Genomic DNA, 19,714 nt, shown 5'->3' on the forward strand with positions numbered 1-19,714 from the left:
GTATAATTGAGTGTCCTGCAGTACAAAAGCTGCAGGAAACAAATGCCATGGGGAGCTGTACAGCACGCAGGTTAACTCTTAAATGCATCACACCAGAATTACTATGAGCATAAGCACATGCCTTGGCTACTGCTGAATCTAATACTGATATTTTCTGAAGAATATTGCAATCATTTCATAAACTGGTGTTTTGTTATTCACCACAGAAACAAAGAAATAAGTGATACATGGACAGCAGCAGCAGATGCTATATAATTTCACAATTTATTTAAATTATCTATTAAAGTGGGGGAGGGATAGAAAGGGAGACAGAGTGTAAGGGAGAGAATATACACAAGTTTATGAGCCGGAGGGGAAAATACATAATTCTTATGATAATGAACATCTGCCATCATGTTGTTGTCAGATTCCAAGCTTTTGTATGCTATTCTTTCTGGTTATTGGATCACTCTGGAGGGCTGAATTAATTTGCAGCTGCATATTTCTGGACACTAACAATGTCATTAATAGATGGTTTTGTTTTAGCTATAAAAAGAAAAAGCTGCAACTAAAATACACACGCAAAAAAAAAACAGTTACAAATGAAGTTACTGATAAAGTACAATAATGGCTGAAAAAAGGTCACTCTGCATTAACTTCATGTATTAACAAATGAAATCCCTTCTGCAAATAAATGAAGGGTTTAAATAACAGAGTTCAAGGCATCAAAGAAACACACACTTAAGGTCTTTTGGCTACTGGTTTGAATTAATGCTGCTTAGCTTCAATCGTCAGTCTTGCAAAATTAGCTGAATTATTACAGACATAATACTGTAACATATTGTTGCTGTTCATATGCATTTCTCTGGAATTTGTCTTGAGTAATAAAATACTTCCAAAGTAATTGTTAATTCCTCGCCAGCATGAATTTACCCTCATCTAACCTTTGGAAGTATCCAAACGTTTCTTTAAGCCATCGCCACACTTAATTCATTCTCCATGATCTGACTTCTGGAAGAAGGTGTCCCCAGCACAGCAATACATCTCATTATATAGGAATGCTCATTGCTACTTTAAAAAGTACAGAACTGTCAACACGTGATAAAATGATGAAAGTCAATTACAGGAGGCAATGCATGCACATCATTTGCAGATGCTTTCATATTTGCCACCACCGCAAATACTTATAGGCACTGATACATATACCCACACCTACAGTCATTGTGCAGTGCAATATACAATATAGTGCAGTTAGCACTCTGTGTGCTGTTTACATTGTTAATATTTCAATTATACTGATAGAATGCCACTAAATTCATGGTATGTTGTCACAGGAAGAAACCATGGCTAAGATAGAACTGAGTTGTATAACCATTTTCTCTTCTCCAGCCTGTATACATAAAAGCACAGAATCTCCATTTCACTTTCTATTGAATAAGACACAATCCTAGTTTATCCATCACCGGATTCTTCCTAGGCATTTGCATAAGAATTGGTCCTTGTCTGTTCCACATTGATTGTGACTTTCCTAAATGTTTTTGATCCCACAACCTCATGAGGATAGTTGATCTAAGTATCTACCACTGTATATGAAAACTGGTTTCTCCCATTTCCCATGAGCCAGCCAGCATCTTCTGTTCTTGCACACCTTTCCTATGAATGGTTTTCCCTGATGCACTCTAGTTTTACTAAAGGTGATCCAAATGTGCTGTCATGCTGCTCAGTTTCCTTTGGTAAGACATGCAGACTGTCTTTAATCATTTGTCCTATTTGGCAGGCCCTGTATCACTTCCTGCTAGTCTTGTATTAGTAGTCTCCTTCATGTCCCTTTAAGAAACTGCTTTTCCAGAAATAAAAACAGGGTGCAAGATGGGCTCCCACTAACTGCCAGGCGTAGTAACAGCTCTGATTTGGCCTCTTGTTATATCTGTTACTATCTTACTTGGCAGTCCTTAATGACCTTTTCACATTGCTTGTTTTCTTTTGTGTTCTCTGATATAACCAGCTCCAGGTCTCTTTCCAGGTTTTGTATTCTTTTCCAACAGATACTGATAATCTACTTATCCACTGAGTTTTTCTTTCGTAGCCGTGGTGTTTTTTTATTTTTTGCAGTTAATCTTAAATATAATAAATATAATATTTCTGACCGTTTATTCAGTTTTGATAAATTATTTCTCACTGTTTCTTACTTATTAACCCTGTTGCATATACTTGCATCATCTGAAAAAAAACGTTCTTTCTTTCTGACCATTCTCAATGTGACTTATAAAAATACGTAACAGTAATATTTCTGACCGTTTATTCAGTTTTGATAAATTATTTCTCACTGTTTCTTACTTATTAACCCTGTTGCATATACTTGCATCATCTGAAAAAAAACCTTCTTTCTTTCTGACCATTCTCAATGTGACTTATAAAAATACGTAACAGTGGACTCATTTTTCACCCTGGAGTATCACATGAATTAGCAGCGTCAGTTCCTTTCCCCTCATATTTTTCTTCCTTCTTTCATTCCCCTTCACTCTGGCTCCATGGAATATTATATTCTGAGTCCATGCTAGTACTGGGGACCAAGTCAACAACTAGTTCAGTGATTTGCTACACGTTCTCATGGTACTGCCTCAAATGATCTACTAAAATCTTCACAGGCCACATCCACACTCCTGTCTTTATTTATAATTTTAAACACAGAGCTAAAATGCCATTAAATTAATTAAAAATGGCAATCTGGCCATATGTGCAAACTGTTTTAAATATTGTGCCCAAATGACTTTAAAACAAATACATTTTTCTCTTTCTTAAGAGATTGTACTTCTCCTACTGCAGATGTTAAATGAATATGCTTTTAGTGTTCTGCTTTCGATATTCTGGCACTCTTCCCCCCCACCTGTTGATAGAGTCTGATACCATCAGGTCACACAACCTTACAACCTTTAGCTTTATGAAGTCCTTCTGAACACTCTTTACATGCACACACACACACGCACACACACACACACACACACACACATGCACATAGTGTAAAACAATCATTTCTCCTGGCTCATTGTACTCCTAACCCTACCTTACTTATGCAAATATTAAGTATTACTGCTTATTAACCACTCTCTCTCTCTCTCTGCTCATTCATCCGTATTTATCATTAGTTCTGATCATTTTTCCATTTGTTTCTTTTTGCAAGCATACGTATAAAATGTTTAAGCTCTTCTTAGCTGATTCAGTGGACCTTTCCTTCTTCTTTCTGGTTTGATCAATACCACTGCTGCTTCTGAGATTTCTCATGTTTTGAATTTAGTACATTTCTCCTTTACCTTTACTGTTACTTAAAAAAAAAAAAAAAACATTGTGCTTGGTTGCTATGTAAAATTTTCTTACTTGTTTGAAACACAGTTGCTCTGTCTTTTCACCAATGCTCCTCCACCTAACTTTCTTGTATAATTGCAGGAGCAAAACAAAACTTTTGCATTGATAGCCATTATTCTTAAAGTTGAAAGCATTTGTTTAAGTTTGCTCTTGCTCTACAGTCATGTGTATTAAGAAACATACTTATTGCCAGTCAGACATTCCTACAATAATTCATATTTCCAGCTCTGGGATCCACCATAATTGCCACCTAAAAATATGAGTCTACATTGACGTATTGAAGTATTTTGTACCACACACAGCCTACCATGGACAAGCTTAATGTATTTCTCTTTTCTCAAAGTTGGTACAATGTCATTTAGTATTTTTAGAAACTGAGAGACCAGATCCCCCATGTCAAGTGTACATTCGTTCTACAAAAATACTTTAAACATGAGTGTATTTGTTTGACTTTTGTATCATTCAGTTAGGGAAGTCAGATACTGTAGTCAGCAGTCTAAGTGCCAGGAAGGTGGGTACCAGAAACACAAAGTAGACCCAAAATACAGTGATTAAGCTTATCTTCTGTTAGATAAATTGCTTATGAACATTCTAAGAAGGCTTGTACAGTTTAACAAACACACCCACCTGTTGCAGTTAGTTTATATGCAGTTGCTTTACAATTCCTATCTTCAGCTTCTCCCAGGCAGCCTTGAATATTTCTGATAACAACACTCTATACTTTTAAAGGTAGATGTCAGACCCTGAACCCCTTCTTTAAAAAATACAAAATAATTTCCTTAATTAGGACTTGAATCTTTAACTTTCAGCTGTCCCCCTGACCACCTTCTTTCCTCAGCCTTTTTTCTAAACTCAACCTTTATCTCCACCCAGAAATTATAAACCCATACTGTCTACCTCCAAGACCTTATCTTCTTCTAAGCATGTCAGCTGATTGCCTGATACTCCAATGGCTACTACCTCACTGCCTTCCTCTGTATATTTTCCATCATCGTGAGGTCATCTTCTTGGTAGGAATTAAAGAAATGCACACACAGTCCCAGGCAAAACTTTATGAATACCGAGAACAGCATAAAGGTGATGTCTCTTCTCCTGTGTCCAAAGGATTTAGCTGCCCACTAAAAGTTTATGATTAAAGTTATAGCTAATAACCTCCCCAGATCTGTTTTTTTTTTTTTCAGAAAATGTCTACAGATCTGCTTGCCATAGTTTCTCTATTTCATATGGCTACAATCCTTCTGCTGAAGATAAGGTTCTGTCTTGCTTTAATTCATAATAGCTGTGCATTATCCCAACCTGCTAGCAATTCCAGTGCAAATTAGTTGTCTGAGATATGCCCCTCAAGAGAACAAGCTCAACCTTGGCCCTGCATGTGACTACAATCAAAGTGCTCCAGTTAACCTCTGGCATATTTAAGAACCCCATCAAAATGATCTCACATTGATCTGCCATCTGAAATATAGCAGCTGACTATCTTCTATCCACTTCTTCCCTGTAAGAAGAGATCACAGAGTCCCTTTGCAAAGTGTACTGCCACTTCCTGTCCTGCTGAGGCGCTGGCTGTCACTCTCCTTCTGCGGCTTTATCACTTACTGACACAATTACTTCTCTTCTTGTTTTAATGTCATTATTCTCATTGGCCTCCCAGCCATAGTCTCCTGTATATGAAAGTAAAGTCATAGTTTAGGGCACCATTCTTTCCTTAAAACCACTAATCTGGGTGATCTGCTGCTCATATTTCAGACACGGGTACTTTCTACCACCCATATTGTTAACGTCTTGACTCTTACTGCTCAGTCCTTGTCCACATTGTTGTTTCTTCATTTTTCACCGCCCTTCTGCATTCATCTTCTAAATATTGTGATTACATCACAAACTACTATGACCTTCTGGAAGGGAGAGGACTTGACTAGGATTGCATTATTTTTTGCAAATACCTCTCACTTTGCTTATTTAAATGAATGTCAATAAACCATATAGTCATCTCACATAAGATATAATGCTATGATGCTACTCTAAAAATTAATCCCACAGGACAGAGCGACAATCCCTATTAAAACCAAGGGAGGTAGTGGACCTTTATGGCACACAGTGACATCAATAAATGTAAGGTGACACTGCACAGCTGTACACTGTTCCCCAACCATGTTCACTGGGGAGGTCTTTACAATCTTCTGCTGCATGGAAGAATAATAGTATTGAATCATGTGCTGTTGAATCATGTAATGCATTGGTATTATTATATTAAAAAGGACATTGCAACCTGTAACATACTACCTGAAGTGAAATTGTAAGAAACACATATGGCACTTTTATTTAAATTCTCACTGGGTAGCCCTTGATAAAACAATTTGTATTTTTTAAAGATTACTGATATAACATGCAAACTGTGCAACATAATTTTTGCATAGTTAGATAATGCTTTTAAGTGAAAGAGAAGATTTCATGTTTAAGCATGAATGCCTATATCCTTGCCTATAGTGGATTTCATGTTTAAACATGCATAGCTGTATCTTTAGCTTATAAGATATTTCTAAGTACAGGAAGTTCGCTCACATCATCAGTTATCTAACAACATTATTGAAGCATGCACCGCTAACAGACCAGAGTTTAGATAGGATGTGGCTATGATTTAACTTTACGATTTGCAGCATTTTGTCTGATTTTATGCAGTCAGTCTTAAATGAGAAGCTTCAATCTTTGCTGTTCTATTAATTTAGTGCATCAGTATCTTATTGCCTTTTATTGTTGTACTGTTGGGTGTTTTTTCCTTAAAAAAACAGCCCAAGTCCCAGTATGGAGTAGACTGGCTTTAAGCACATTTATGTTATCATTGCTTATCTAGGTACTGAAATAACTCCTATAGTTATACTATGCCACACAAACTAGAGCATATCCTCTCTGGCTACTTGTACAAAGAAAACAGAGTTTAATTCTCCTAAAAGTATTGATATACTGCCATTAAATAACATTCAAAAATATGGAGGTGTTTATTAATATGTAGCTTTCACTGATAACAAAAGCAAAGTAGTGCATTCTTTTAAGAATTATGTGTCTGTCTTGCATAAGGCAACTGACACAGTGCAGGTAACTCAAGTAAACCTGAGCATGAGAAGATGCTATCCCATAGAATATACTATATCTGTAGCATATCCTACATGTTTCCATGTAGCACAGGTAAAGCACATGCTATCTGTATCACTTGTCCAATAGGTAAAGCACATCCTAGCTCTAACACGTAACCTACACGTATTACATACAGTACAGGTCAAAGACATATTAACCATAGAACATGTCCTGTATGTATTACATGCAGCACAGGTAAAGCACCTACCACCTGTAGCACATTCTACATCTTTCTCATGCAGCACAGACAGAGTGTGCTGTTAGTGCAATTATGCAAGTACGGCTGAACATCCATTGAAAGAGAACCATATCCATCTTAAGTGACAAGGTTCAAATAGGATGTATACAACAGATGGAGCAAATAAACTTTAAATGTATTCCAATAGATGCGATCTTCCTGTTCCACTATTTTCAGGAGAATTTACAAGGTCTTGTAGTGAACTAAATGATTTAGGATACTGTTGATTCAGCCAGGAGTCTGGATTAGGATGACAAGGTATCACAGTATATAAGAAGCCTAACAGTATGTGACCAGCAAATAAAGAGACATGAATAAATCACTGAAAGGATGCAAGAGTGTAAATGGACTAAAACAAAGCACTTGAAAATCTAAATGTACAAGTAGAAATCTCACCTGTGCAAGGGAAAATAAAATTCCTAATGATGACAAGAACAAAAAATCTCTGCTTTCTCTTCGCAAAGCAAATGTTCTTTCTCTTCTTGTAACAAAATAAAGGGTTTTACATATTCTCAGCAAATAAAGATTCTATGTTTTCTCTCAACAAAAAAATAAAGGTATTTTACTATGCTTGCTGACAACAGTAAAGGTACTGTGCCTTTCAAACATGAACAATTGCATCCCAGTCAGTGTTAGCTCTGTAAAGTATAAAATTGTGTTCTTGACTGTGGTAGTGTTTAAAACTGCAAAGCTAGTAGTATGAAGAAAAATAATACCCTTCTGAGTGTTTTCAAACCAGTGCCCACTCTATAAAAAGAATGCATTAAATCAAAGAATTGCTGAAGGAACTGAAGGACCAGAAATAGATGACTCAAAGAAACAAGCAACTATACTCGAATAGTACTTATTTAGTCTAAATAGCAGACTAATTTATAAAAGTGGAATGTCTGAAGGTCAGAATTCAAGAAGCAACTTGTGCTCTCAGATTAAAAGACTTAAAGGTAAATGGAGTTGAAATGCTGAGTATATTGCAGAATGTACCAGAAGTTTCATTATTCTTCATATGAGAATGTAAATGTGCTAAAGCAGAAGGAAGATTTAAAGGTAAAGATCAGACATTAAAAAATAAATAAAATGAATAATTGTGCAATAATTGCAGAAAGACAAAGAAACATGCTTGCAAAGAGGAATTATCTTAAGCAATTTCCAAAATTAAGGAAAATATTGGCATTGGAACATTTAGAACAAGATAAATATCAAGAAATACAGTATTAAAAAAGATCTACTAAAATAGAATTAAGTAAGATTAATGTTTTAGAGTTAAAAATATAGGCATGGAAGAAACTGTTAAACATTGTGTTCCATACGTAAATCAGGTGAAGTGTGTGTAACAAAACACCTGATCTAGCTCAAATGGAAACACAGCAAAAATGAAAGACTCAGTACACATAAATTGTTACGGTTTGAAAGAGCATAAGAAATCAGTGAAGGCTATTTTAAAAAGGGTGGTCTGAAAGATTGGGCCAGATTTACAAAAGCTTGCACAGAGTTGTAGAGTAGTGTAAGACGTCAAACAGGCAATATCTCTGCTGTACGATCCAGGAACAGCCGGCAGGGGCGTGCACGAGAGCTGCTAAAGCTACTGTTGCAAGGACAGTGTCATGGTATGCAAATTACCTAATTTGCTCCTGAAAGTTATGCAAATGAGGTAAATTTGCAATCCAGGAAACACTAACCTGTCCGTGGAAGTTTAGTGTTATCTGCAGAAATGTACTCCGTTGGTAACAGAGTACCGTTCTGCAAATAGCTAAACGGAGCTATGACAGCTCCAAATAAAGGATGCATAACAGTTGAGGAAGCATGCCAATGGCCAAATATAAGGCCATTTGCATTTATAAATGTTCAAAATTATTAAAATCTAACTTTTTTCCCCGATCTCCGATGTTTAAGCATAGCGCAGCACCGCGCAAACGTGCGGCACTTTAAAAAACAAGAAAATAATTTAAAAATAGGCATTTTCACTAAAAAGCTTATCCTGCCATGCAGGTGAAGGGCAGGCTGAAGACAACATGTCCACTGAGTAGTGGTTGCTAAGGGGAGGAAGCTCAGTGTGAGAGATGTAACCATGCATTAGTAGGCAATCATATGCAAATGAGGATAAGGATAGTGAATCCCAATTTTCCCCAGCATGTGAGCCATATCCCAAGAGTGTAAGTGTAGGAGTAGGTGAGTAGTAGAGTAGAATATAGGTGACATCATGAGGGGGTATGTCAGAAAGGCTGTAAGCTAATTGGAGCACAGTGGCTTGTGTTTGCCCTGAGTTGCTCAGGATTGCAAGAGGCCTGCCTACAGTTGTCCTATTTGAAAACCTGAAACCAAAGGTGCACATTGTTAAAAGATCAGAAATTTCTTGTAAACATGCACACAGCATGTGCGCTTGTGTGCGTGCATGTGTGTGCATGTACGTGTGTTTGCGCGGCACTGCCCCAGGAGAAAACAGAAAGGGAAAAGAAAGAAAAGAAGTAGTAGGAAGTTAACCAAGGAGAACTAGCAGAGCTGCCAGGTGAAATATATCAGAATCAGCCAATTACACAGGAAGCAGACTAGCCCAGCCCAGCACTTTAAACTCTGCAAACATCATTCCCCCCCTGTTTTTTTTCCCCAAGAACTCTGCAACACTGCAGTATACAAAGAGAGAAAGCTTAAAAACCTTAAGTCAGACAAAATGTTAAGGGCTGCTCTTGCTATCATAAACCAACATGAGCAAGATGCTGACAGTGGTGCCATTGTGAATGCTGCTGAGCAACCCACAGTGAGGAGACAGAGAAGAGTGTACAGACCCAGGGTAACCTACCAGGGGCTCCATGAGCTGGAGATAGTGGAGCGCTATAGAGTGGACAGAGACCTCCTGCAGCAAATTGTTGAGCTGTGCAGGCCATGCCTCACACACAGAACCAACAGAGGGGAACCCATGCCAGTGGATACCATGGTATGTGTTGGCATAAGAATGCTAGCTACAGGTACCTTCCAGAGACCAACTGGTGATATGATGGGGATTTCACAGGCATCAGCATCCAGGGTACTGCACCAGCTCCTGGATGCCATGTCAGCACATGTCAGTGTATATTTCCCCAATTCCCATGAGGCATTGACAAGCAATATGCGTCTTTTCCACCAAATAGCAGAATACCCTGAGGTACTGGGAGCAATAGACTACACGCACATATGCATCAAAGCACCACCTGGTGAGCAGGGTAGGGTCTACATCAACCGCAAGGGCTTCCCCTCCATCAACTGCCAGGTTGTGTGCGATGCCCAGGGCATAATAATGAATGTGTGTGCTGGCTGCCCTGGAAGCTATCACGATTTCCACATCTGGCATCTGATGCAGCTGTACCAGAGATTTGCCAGTGGAGACATCCCTGATGGTCACCTAGTGGGGGATGCTGGATACGCACTGGAGCCGTGGCTGATGGCACCCATCAGAAATGCACACACACCTGAACAAGAACTCCATAATGAGGCACACGCATAAACAAGAAACATAATTGAGCATGTGTTTGGGATGCTCAAGTCACGGTTCCAGTGCCTGGACACATCTGGTGGAGCCTTGCAGTACTCACCAACTACATGTACCCAAATTGTTATGGTATGTGCCATGCTACACAATATGATCCTGCAGAAACAGCTGCAGCAGGAACAGCATGGGGCAAGGCCAAACAGCCCTCCACCATTGCCAAGGCCTGCACAGGCACAGCGTGACTCAGAGGAGAAACAACCTGAGTCTGCCCCAGTAGGCAGAAGGAGGTGTGCCCAGTATGCCCTGGCCTTGACAAAGAAGCAACGCACAGCACATACACTGACTCAGTAGGAAACCTGGAAATGACACCTCTCTCTGACTCGCACATACAGTAAAAGGGATGCCTAACTTGACACTACCTGTTTTCAAACATGTATAGGGAGTGTACTATGTGCATCTGACATAGGCAGCCCTGCAGCACTACCTGAGGCATGAGTGCCCTATTTTAAGCAATATAAAGCACTGCTAAGCACATTTTACCAGTATTGAGCATATTTAAATACAATTGCGTGTAGCTGTGCACCACGTTAACCAGCACAACGTCAGGCAACGTCGGGCAAAGTTGGGCAATGTTGAGCAAAGTCGAGCAAAGTTGGTTAAACATGCTCACACCTGCTTTACTGTTCCTTAACCAGTCAGGTCTGCCCAGCAGGAAAATAAAAAGCAGTGACAGGGCTCAAACTCAGGATACTCTGCACTATAGTCACAGTACTGAACTACTAAGCCATGACAGCATTTCACTGGTACAGACAGAACTTAAGTCACTCAAACATACCAGTTGGGGTGGGGCATATATCTAACAGTCACTGCCAGCAGGACAATTGTAGACAAATGCAAACACAAACAAATGCTGTATCATGCCCTCTGAAGAGGCATATGAGTAACCTCCCCCCAGGCCTATGCAGACAGATAACAGCAGGCCAGGCAGTGTGATATGGGTTGGGTAGGATATGAAGTCACAAACTAATATGCGTGTAATTGGAAGCTAAGGTCTGTAGTACAGTGGTATGCCTCAACCCAGTACGATAGGCAACAGTACAGACTGAAATGGAGTACCTGACATAGCAGTGCAGGCCTAGCAAATGTGTATGTGTCAGGTGTACTCCTCATCCAATGTACACCCACAGTAACAATCAGGTGTGCCCCCCCTGGTAAAAATGTGCAAATAATAGCTGCTCCCCCCCTGTATGTAGAAATGTTGATAAATCTATGCAAATTGACTCATGGAAGCCCTGCAGGCACAGTGTGCTTTCTGTCGATGTACAACACAAAGGTGAGCACTGAAGTAAAAACCAACTTGATTTTTCACACACATATAGTATATATGCCCATAATGGGCATGCTCACACACAATCAAATTTAGCAAATTTCAGTCAGCAACATACTGAAAGGTCATACTGGGTATGCTCACACACTTAAACAAATGAAGCAAATGTCAGTCAACAACATACTGAAAGGTCATACTGGCCATGCTCACAGACTTAGGCCATGTCTGAGTACAGCAGTGGGCCACACATATCTGGCAGTTGCAGTTCTTACTCCAGACACTTGTCACTATTCACCAATCCTGCCTTGTGCACACAGTGATATGAAAACAGACCCATATAATATATTGGACCCCTGTCATAATCAAACTATGTACTACAAGTACTTAAGTTGTTCAAAGAAAGTGAAAATCCAAAGAAGATCAATAAATCTCCGATCAGTATCATCAAGAAACAATGAGCTCTCCTAACATTATCCAAGCCATGTTCTGGCAAAAATATTGCCAAAGAGTCCATAGAGAACCATGAAGCTTTCTTTCGCTATGTCATAAATATCAATGTAAACTCATATATGTTCTGAGTCAGTGCAAAGTGTAAATGAATACATGTACATGACTGACATTGCCAACATCTTGTCAGACAGGTTCATACATATTTACCCCTCTCTCACTGACAAAAGGGCCCATTACCATACCTGGAGATTGTGAAAACCCAGAAATCACATATACAATGGTTAAACAGCTCTATACCAAACCTAAAAGCATGGTGTCTATGGGATGGCATGGTTTCCCTGGCTGTGTCATATGTGAACTCCAAAACAAACAGACCCTGCACCTGAACAGTCTGTTGAGACTCACCCTCTGTACAGGATATGAAACTGTTGAATGGGTTACAGCAATGTTTGGCACACTTCACAAGTGTTGGTGCACAACAGACCATGGGAACTATTGTCTTATAAGCCTAATAAGCCTGATCTGCAAGGCCATGGAGTCCATCATTATGGAACTCATAAATAGAGCTATTGGGAGCCTACAAACACCCAACCCTACCCATTTTGGTTTGGTCAGGGGCAGATCATGGTTCCTAAACCTGCTAGACAGTTTTCAAGGCAGTTACCCAGGACATACATCAATGAAATGAGCTACACACGGCCTACATAGACCTTGAAAAGCCCTTTTCCAACATCCCACACACATGTCGTATCCACAAAATCAACAAACTGTACATAAACACGTATGTCATCTGATGGATTGCCAACTGGGGCACAGATAGATCCCACAAGATAAGAATGTGGTCTCCCTGTTGGACTGTCAGCTGGTAACAACTGCTGTCCCCCATGGCTCAGTCCTGGGACTCCTCCTGTCTGGTGTATACTTTTCAGAAATACAGTCAAACACATGAGGGCTATTGTTAGCAAAGTTTGTGGATGACTGCAAAAAGGTTGTCATAATCGATTTTTGGGACAACAGAGACATCCTTAAAAAAGGTCTCAGTCAGACAGATGTGGTGACAAAATTATGGCCTCCAGCTACAGTCATAGAAATACCACATAGGTGCCAACACCCTAAATATGGAGGTAATAATAAGGGATCTATAGACACATGTGGATAGTCATCTCTACTTCCAGAAACACATTCACAAAGTGGTTAGAAAATCATGCTATGTCTTCCCACAAATTGCCAAGGTCTTTGCATGTAGGTCAAAGGAGGTTCCCTCTACTCATCAGTCATCAGACCCATCATAGAGTATCACGGCACACTTGCGATGAATCTGACTAGACATCTTCAGCAGCTGGAAAGACCACTGAAGTACCTCAACAAGAGGATTACTGGCCTCAAACAGTTGACCCATGCAACAAGACTGAATTTAACTCAGTCTGTACTCTGTTGCATACTGTCTACTCAGGCGATCTATGCCCAGCAGAAAGGTCCATGTCCAATGCAGAACTGATGTACATGCACTATCTGAAGTAAACCCAAGCTCACTGTGCAACATGCTCTAGGGATATCATCATCACAACAATAAATAGAACATGTTGGAGGGATCCATTACTAACTCACAGACTTCGCTTGCTTTGGAACAGGCTCCCAACCTACATTAAGCTGAGTCCCCCACTGACACTCTTCCAGAGGAGCCTTGATGAGTGTATGTGAAACTGAACTGTCACACCATGGATCACTTCATCAGCTCTACTACACAGATGCCTATGGAACTAACCCCATGTGTGGTGATAGCTGTACAGTCTGGCCATACTAATATATGCCTTCAGGAAGATAGCCTATTACCTACCTATGTACCTATATATATATATATATATATATATATATATATATATATATATATATATATATATATATATATATATATATATATATGGGGAACACAGTATAATAAGCCAAAGATGTATGGGCAAAGATGTGTGTAAGAGGGTGACCATGACAGGGAGCCATCCAGGACTGTCCCACCCTGCACACATCCCAATGGCACAAAAGACATGAGGTGCACATCTCACCCACTGTACATAACAACCACCAATATCTGTAAGCATTACAGTGTATGTGGTGCATGTACCTGCTGTACAACATAACTGTACAATGAAGTACACATCTACTATCTGTAGACATGTACTTGTCACATAGGTCCATAGGTATGTAGTAGACTATCTTCATGAAGGCATATATTAGCCTAGACAGGTTGTACAGCTTTCACCACCCCATTGGGTATTCTCCTAAGCCATAGTTCTAATAGTTAGTATCCTAAGCCCCTTTCTAGTGGGGCTGCTGATGTGATGCCTGGCGTGAATTGTCTGTTTCCCATCCACTCATCAAGGTTCCTATTGAAGAGTGTCAGCTAGGGGCTCTGTCTGATGTACATTGGGACTCTATTCCACAGTAAGGCAAGTGTCTGGGATGGTATTCTATCCCACCAGCATGTTGTATTCATTGTGATGAGGTTCATACCCCTGGAGTGTGTAGTGTGACTCAATTTTGTTATCCGTAGATGGAGCATGTTCTACAGTTATGTGTTGGACATGGCTCTGTATGTTAGGCAGAGTGTGCCTCTGAGTAGGCGGTACGCAACTGAGAACAGATTTAGTTTTACTAATTGTGCTGCATAACACAACTGTTTGAGGCCAGTAATCCTCTTGGTGAGATACCTCTGTGGTCTCTACAGTTACTGAATATGCTTAGTCGAGTACATCCAAAATGGTGCATTGTACTCAATGATGGGTCTGATGACTTAAGAGTAGAGGGCCACCACTACCTCTTTTGATCCTGATGCAAACCCTTTGTTGATTAGATGGGCCACATAGAATTTCCTAATCACTTTGGCAACATGGTTGTCAAAGGAAAGATGACTATCTACTTGTGCCCCCAGATCCCTTATTACCTTGTCAGCTTTTAGGGGGTAACATCTATATGGTAGTTTGTGGGTACTTTGTTTTCTCTAAAGGGGATTACTATGCATTCTTCCACATTGAGCTTGAGGCTATGATTCTGACACCACTTACCTGTCTGATAGAGTCCCTTCTGGAGAATATTTGTGTCATCCGGGGAATCTATTATGGCAAACACTTTACAGTTCCCAGCAGACTTAGTCAACCACAACCCTCCTGTGTTGGCATGTACTTTTGAGAAGTCTGTATCAAACAGGAGGGACCCCAGGACTGAACCCTGGGGACACCAGTTGTTACCGGTGTAGAGTCTGACATGTAGCCAGCAACTCTTAATTTGTGGGATCTATCTGTGAGCCAGTTTGCAATCCATCTTGTGATGTATGGATTCATGCCCAGGTTGGTGAATTCATCTACAATACCTGACTGGGGAATGGTGTCAAAGGCCTTAGTGAGGTATAGGTAGGTTGTGTTGAGCTCATTTCAATCATCTGTAGCCTGGGTAACTGTCTCAAAGAAATCCACCCAGTTCAGGAGGCGTGATCTGCATTTGACAAAGCCAAACTGGGTGTGCTCAACTGTGTAAAGGTTCCCAATGTCTTTATTGGTGACTTTCATTATGATTGGCTCCATTGCCTTGCAGATCAGATTTGCAAGGTGCATAGAGCATGAATGCCAAGGGTCATTTGTGGGCCCACCCCTGTGGAGTGGAAAGAACATTGCTGTGCAACATTCTATGGATACATATCCCGTAGAGAGGATGTAGAGAGAGGTGTAGGTATCCTTGATGAATATGGATACATCCCCACCCTATGTGCTATGATCCAGGTCCTGATGCTGAAAGGTATGGAATGAGTAGTATCCTGGTAGTGCTGGTGTGCTCTCTGGAGCCTTGAACTAGGTTTCTGTTACTGCACAGATATCAATATTCACCATACTGAGATGTGCCTCGAGTGTGTGCATCTGGAGGCTGAGACTTCTGGCAATGAGTAGTATTTAGCTACCTTTGTGGCTATTTGTGTTGGTTATGGGATTTGGTTTGTCCTGAGTGACTGGTGTCCCACACCTGAAGTCAACGCCTCATTGGTCCAATCTGACCATAAGCTAATTACCCTACATATCCACATTCTGCCCCCACCTCCCATTAAGGAAACCATGTTAAAAAATTTCTTCAAAGCCAACTTCATGCTTCTTAAGACAGAAGTGGTGAACTTCAGGACACCCATGCAGATGGACAATACAGTTACGACTGCTGAATCCTACATAATTGCAATTTATAAGCACTTACATGAGTGCATGGATTGTGCTATCCCAAACAGAACCAAGACGCTATCCTCCAAGAAAAGGAAGCCAATCTGGTGGTCCCCTGCCATAAACAAACTGTACAACAGAAGGAAGAAACTATTGCAAAAGAGGGTAAAATCCCATGAGTGGAGGAGCTCCCTGGTCAGCCTCAGTAAGAAGCTGTGATCCCTGATAAAATCCTCCAAAGCTAGTTACAAAAACAAAATCACCACTGATTCTAAAGACAACCACAAAGCATTATATAGCTATTTCAAGAATCTCAAAGGCAACACTCAGATCTGTTCTGAGTTACAGCACAATGGCACTAAATATACAGACCCAACTGATATTGCCAACATCCTGGCAGATAGGATCAGTGCTAACTTTACCCCCCTCTCACCCATGAAAGAGCCCATTTGTATACCGGAAGAATGCAAAGTTGCTGTCATCATGGCTGCACAGGTAAAAAACACTCACCAAAGTGAGGAACACAGCATCCATGGGACCAGACAACATCCCAGGCTGCATTCTACACGAACTACAGAATAAACTGGCACCACACCTAAGTACCATGTTCAAACATAGCCTCACCTCAGGCTTTATGCCTGCTGAATGGGGCACAGCAATGGTTATCCCACTACACAAGGGGGGGAGACACCACAGACCTTGGGAACTAGCACCCCATTAGCCTGATGAGCCTGGTCTGCAAGGCCATGGAATGTATCATCATGGAACTTATAAACAAAGACACTGGTAATCTCCAAACTCTGGACCACAACCAGTTTGGGTTTGTAAAAGGCAGATCATGTCTCCTAAACCTGATAGACTTCTTTGAAGCAGTCACCAAAGCTGTAGACAAGGGTAAGGTGGTTCACACAGCCTATCTAGATCTTGCCAAGGCTTTCAACACCATCCCTTACTTTGGAATTATAAATAAACTCACTAAACTAGGTATAAATCCCTATGTCACAAGATGGGTTGCCAACTGGCTCCCTAACAAAACTCACAATGTGAAAGTAGCAGACTCCAAATCCGACTTCAGACCAGTGACAAGTGGAGTACCACAGGGTTCTGTCCTGTGTCCTGTCCTGTTTGGTATCTACTTCCCTGAAGTACAGGCTAACAGAGAAGGTCTTTGGCTAATGAAGTTCCCAGATGACTGCAAACTAGGAACCATAATCAAAACTACTAACAATGTGGACATCCTACAAAAGGGCTTCACTGAGACAGATGCCTGGTGTCAAAGCCATGGCCTCAAGCTCAATGCCAGAAAGTGCGTTGTCATCCCCTTTGGTAAAAACTCTGTACCCATGAACTACAACATAGGCGATAGTATACTTAACACTGAAAGTGTGATAAGAGACTTGGGACACAGGTGGACAGTAGTCTCTCCTTTGATAATCACATTGCCATAGTAGTCAAGAAATCTTTCTACATGGCACACCTCATCACAAAAGGTTTCTCTTGCAGAAAAAAAGAGGTCATTGTTCCCCTCTACTCATCACTCATTAGATCAATTATAGAGTACAACACCTCTTTTGGTATGTACCTCACAAGACATCTACAACAACTGGAAAGCTCGCAGAAATACCTCACAAAGAGGATTACCGGTCACAAATACATGCCCTACACAGACCATCTCAAAACACTCCAGCTTTACTCTGTCGCATATCGCCTAATCAGAGGTGATCTCTGCCTAACATACAAAGCTATGTCAAACGCAGAACTGTTAGACATGCTCCACTTAAAGAAATCCCAGTACCTTCGAGGTTCGGCCCCAAAACCCAGACCAAAATACAAAAGGAGGGGGTGTATCCATTTTCATAAAGGATACCCACACCTCCAGGTTAGTGGCACAGCACGAGGCCTCGGAGACCATCCAAGTGCAACTAACAGTGGGCAAAGATGCTTATCAGATCATAACCTGCTACAGATCACCTACCTTGTCTCAGGACCCTCACTCATCATTCCTGAGAACACTGGAAAATATAAAGGTCCTATCAAACACCATGATATTAGGAGATTTCAACTACCTAAACATTGACTGGGAGAATTACTCAAGTGCAAACTCCTTTGCCCAACGCTTCCTAGAGTTTATAAACTCAAACGCCCTGGAACAGCTGGTCACCATGCCCACTAGAGGTGACAACATACTGGATCTGATCATCATCAACATGGGGGATCAGTGTTCCACACCAGAGGTAAACCCCTCGCTGGTAAGATCAGATCATAAAATAATCACACTGGACATCCACATCCCAACCCCACCCCCAGTCAAGGAAACCACTGTGAAAACTTTTCAAAAGCAAACTTCACATTTCTCAAGACCGAAGTGGAAAGTTTCAAAGCCCCCTTGCTACAGGATAATGCTATCCAATCAGCAAAATCCTTTACAAGTGCATTCTATGAGTATCTACAGGGATGCATGGATCGAGCCATCCCAAGTAAAACCAAGACTCACTCCTCCAAAAAGAGGAAACCAGTCTGGTGGTTCCCGACGATAAATAAGCTATACAATAGAAGGAGGAAACTACTACATGATAGAGCAAAATCCCAAAAAGGAAAGGCATCACTGATCATTATTAGCAAGAAACTACAATCCCTCATAAAATCATCCAAGGCCAGTTTCGAAAGAAAAATTACGAAGTACTCTAAAGATAACCACAAAGCCTTCTTTAGCTACATCAAAAATTTAGGTGGCAACTCTCAGATATGCTCTGAGCTACTGCAAAATGGCAAAAAATATACTGAACCAACTGACATTGCCAACATCCTGGTGGACAAGTTCAGTGCAAACTTCACCCCCCACCCCCAAAAGGGCCCGTGTCCATCCCAGAAGAATGCAGAGCCCCAGATATCATGGACGTGCAGGTAAAAACAGCCCTCTCCAAAGCTAAGAACACAGCATCAATGGGACCGGATGGTGTCCCAGGCTGCATCTTACACAAGCTCCAAAAGGAACTAAACCCTCACCTAAATTCACTGTTCAGCCTCAGCGTTACCACAGGCTATTTACCCAAAGAATGGCGTACAGCAACAGTCAACCTGCTCCACAAAGGTGGTGCCACAACAGAACCTGGGAACTATTGCCCTATAAGCCTGACCAGCCTGGTCTGCAAAGCTATGGAGCGAATTATCATGGAACTCATAAACAGAGACATTGGGAACCTCCAGATACCAGACCCTACCCAATTCGGCTTTGTTAAAGGCAGATCCTGCTTCCTAAACCTAGTTGACTTCTTTGAAACAGTTACCAAGGCAATAGATGAAGGGAAGGTAGTCCACACAGCCTACCTGGACCTCGTTAAGGCCTTTGACACCATTCCCCACTCTGGCATCATAGACAAGCTTACCAGCTTGAACATTAACCCCTATGTCATGAGATGGGTGGCCAACTGGCTCACAGATAGAACACACATGGTCAGAGTTGCGGGTGCCATGTCCGACTCTAAACCAGTTACAAGTGGCATCCCACAGGGCTCAGTCCTGGGACCCCACCTATTCAGTATATACTTCTCTGAGGTACAGGCAAGCACGGGAGGACT

Source organism: Protopterus annectens, chromosome 1.part2 (genome assembly GCF_019279795.1).
Source record: "Protopterus annectens isolate FY-2018-M chromosome 1.part2, PAN1.0, whole genome shotgun sequence".
Lineage (NCBI taxonomy): Eukaryota > Metazoa > Chordata > Ceratodontiformes > Protopteridae > Protopterus > Protopterus annectens.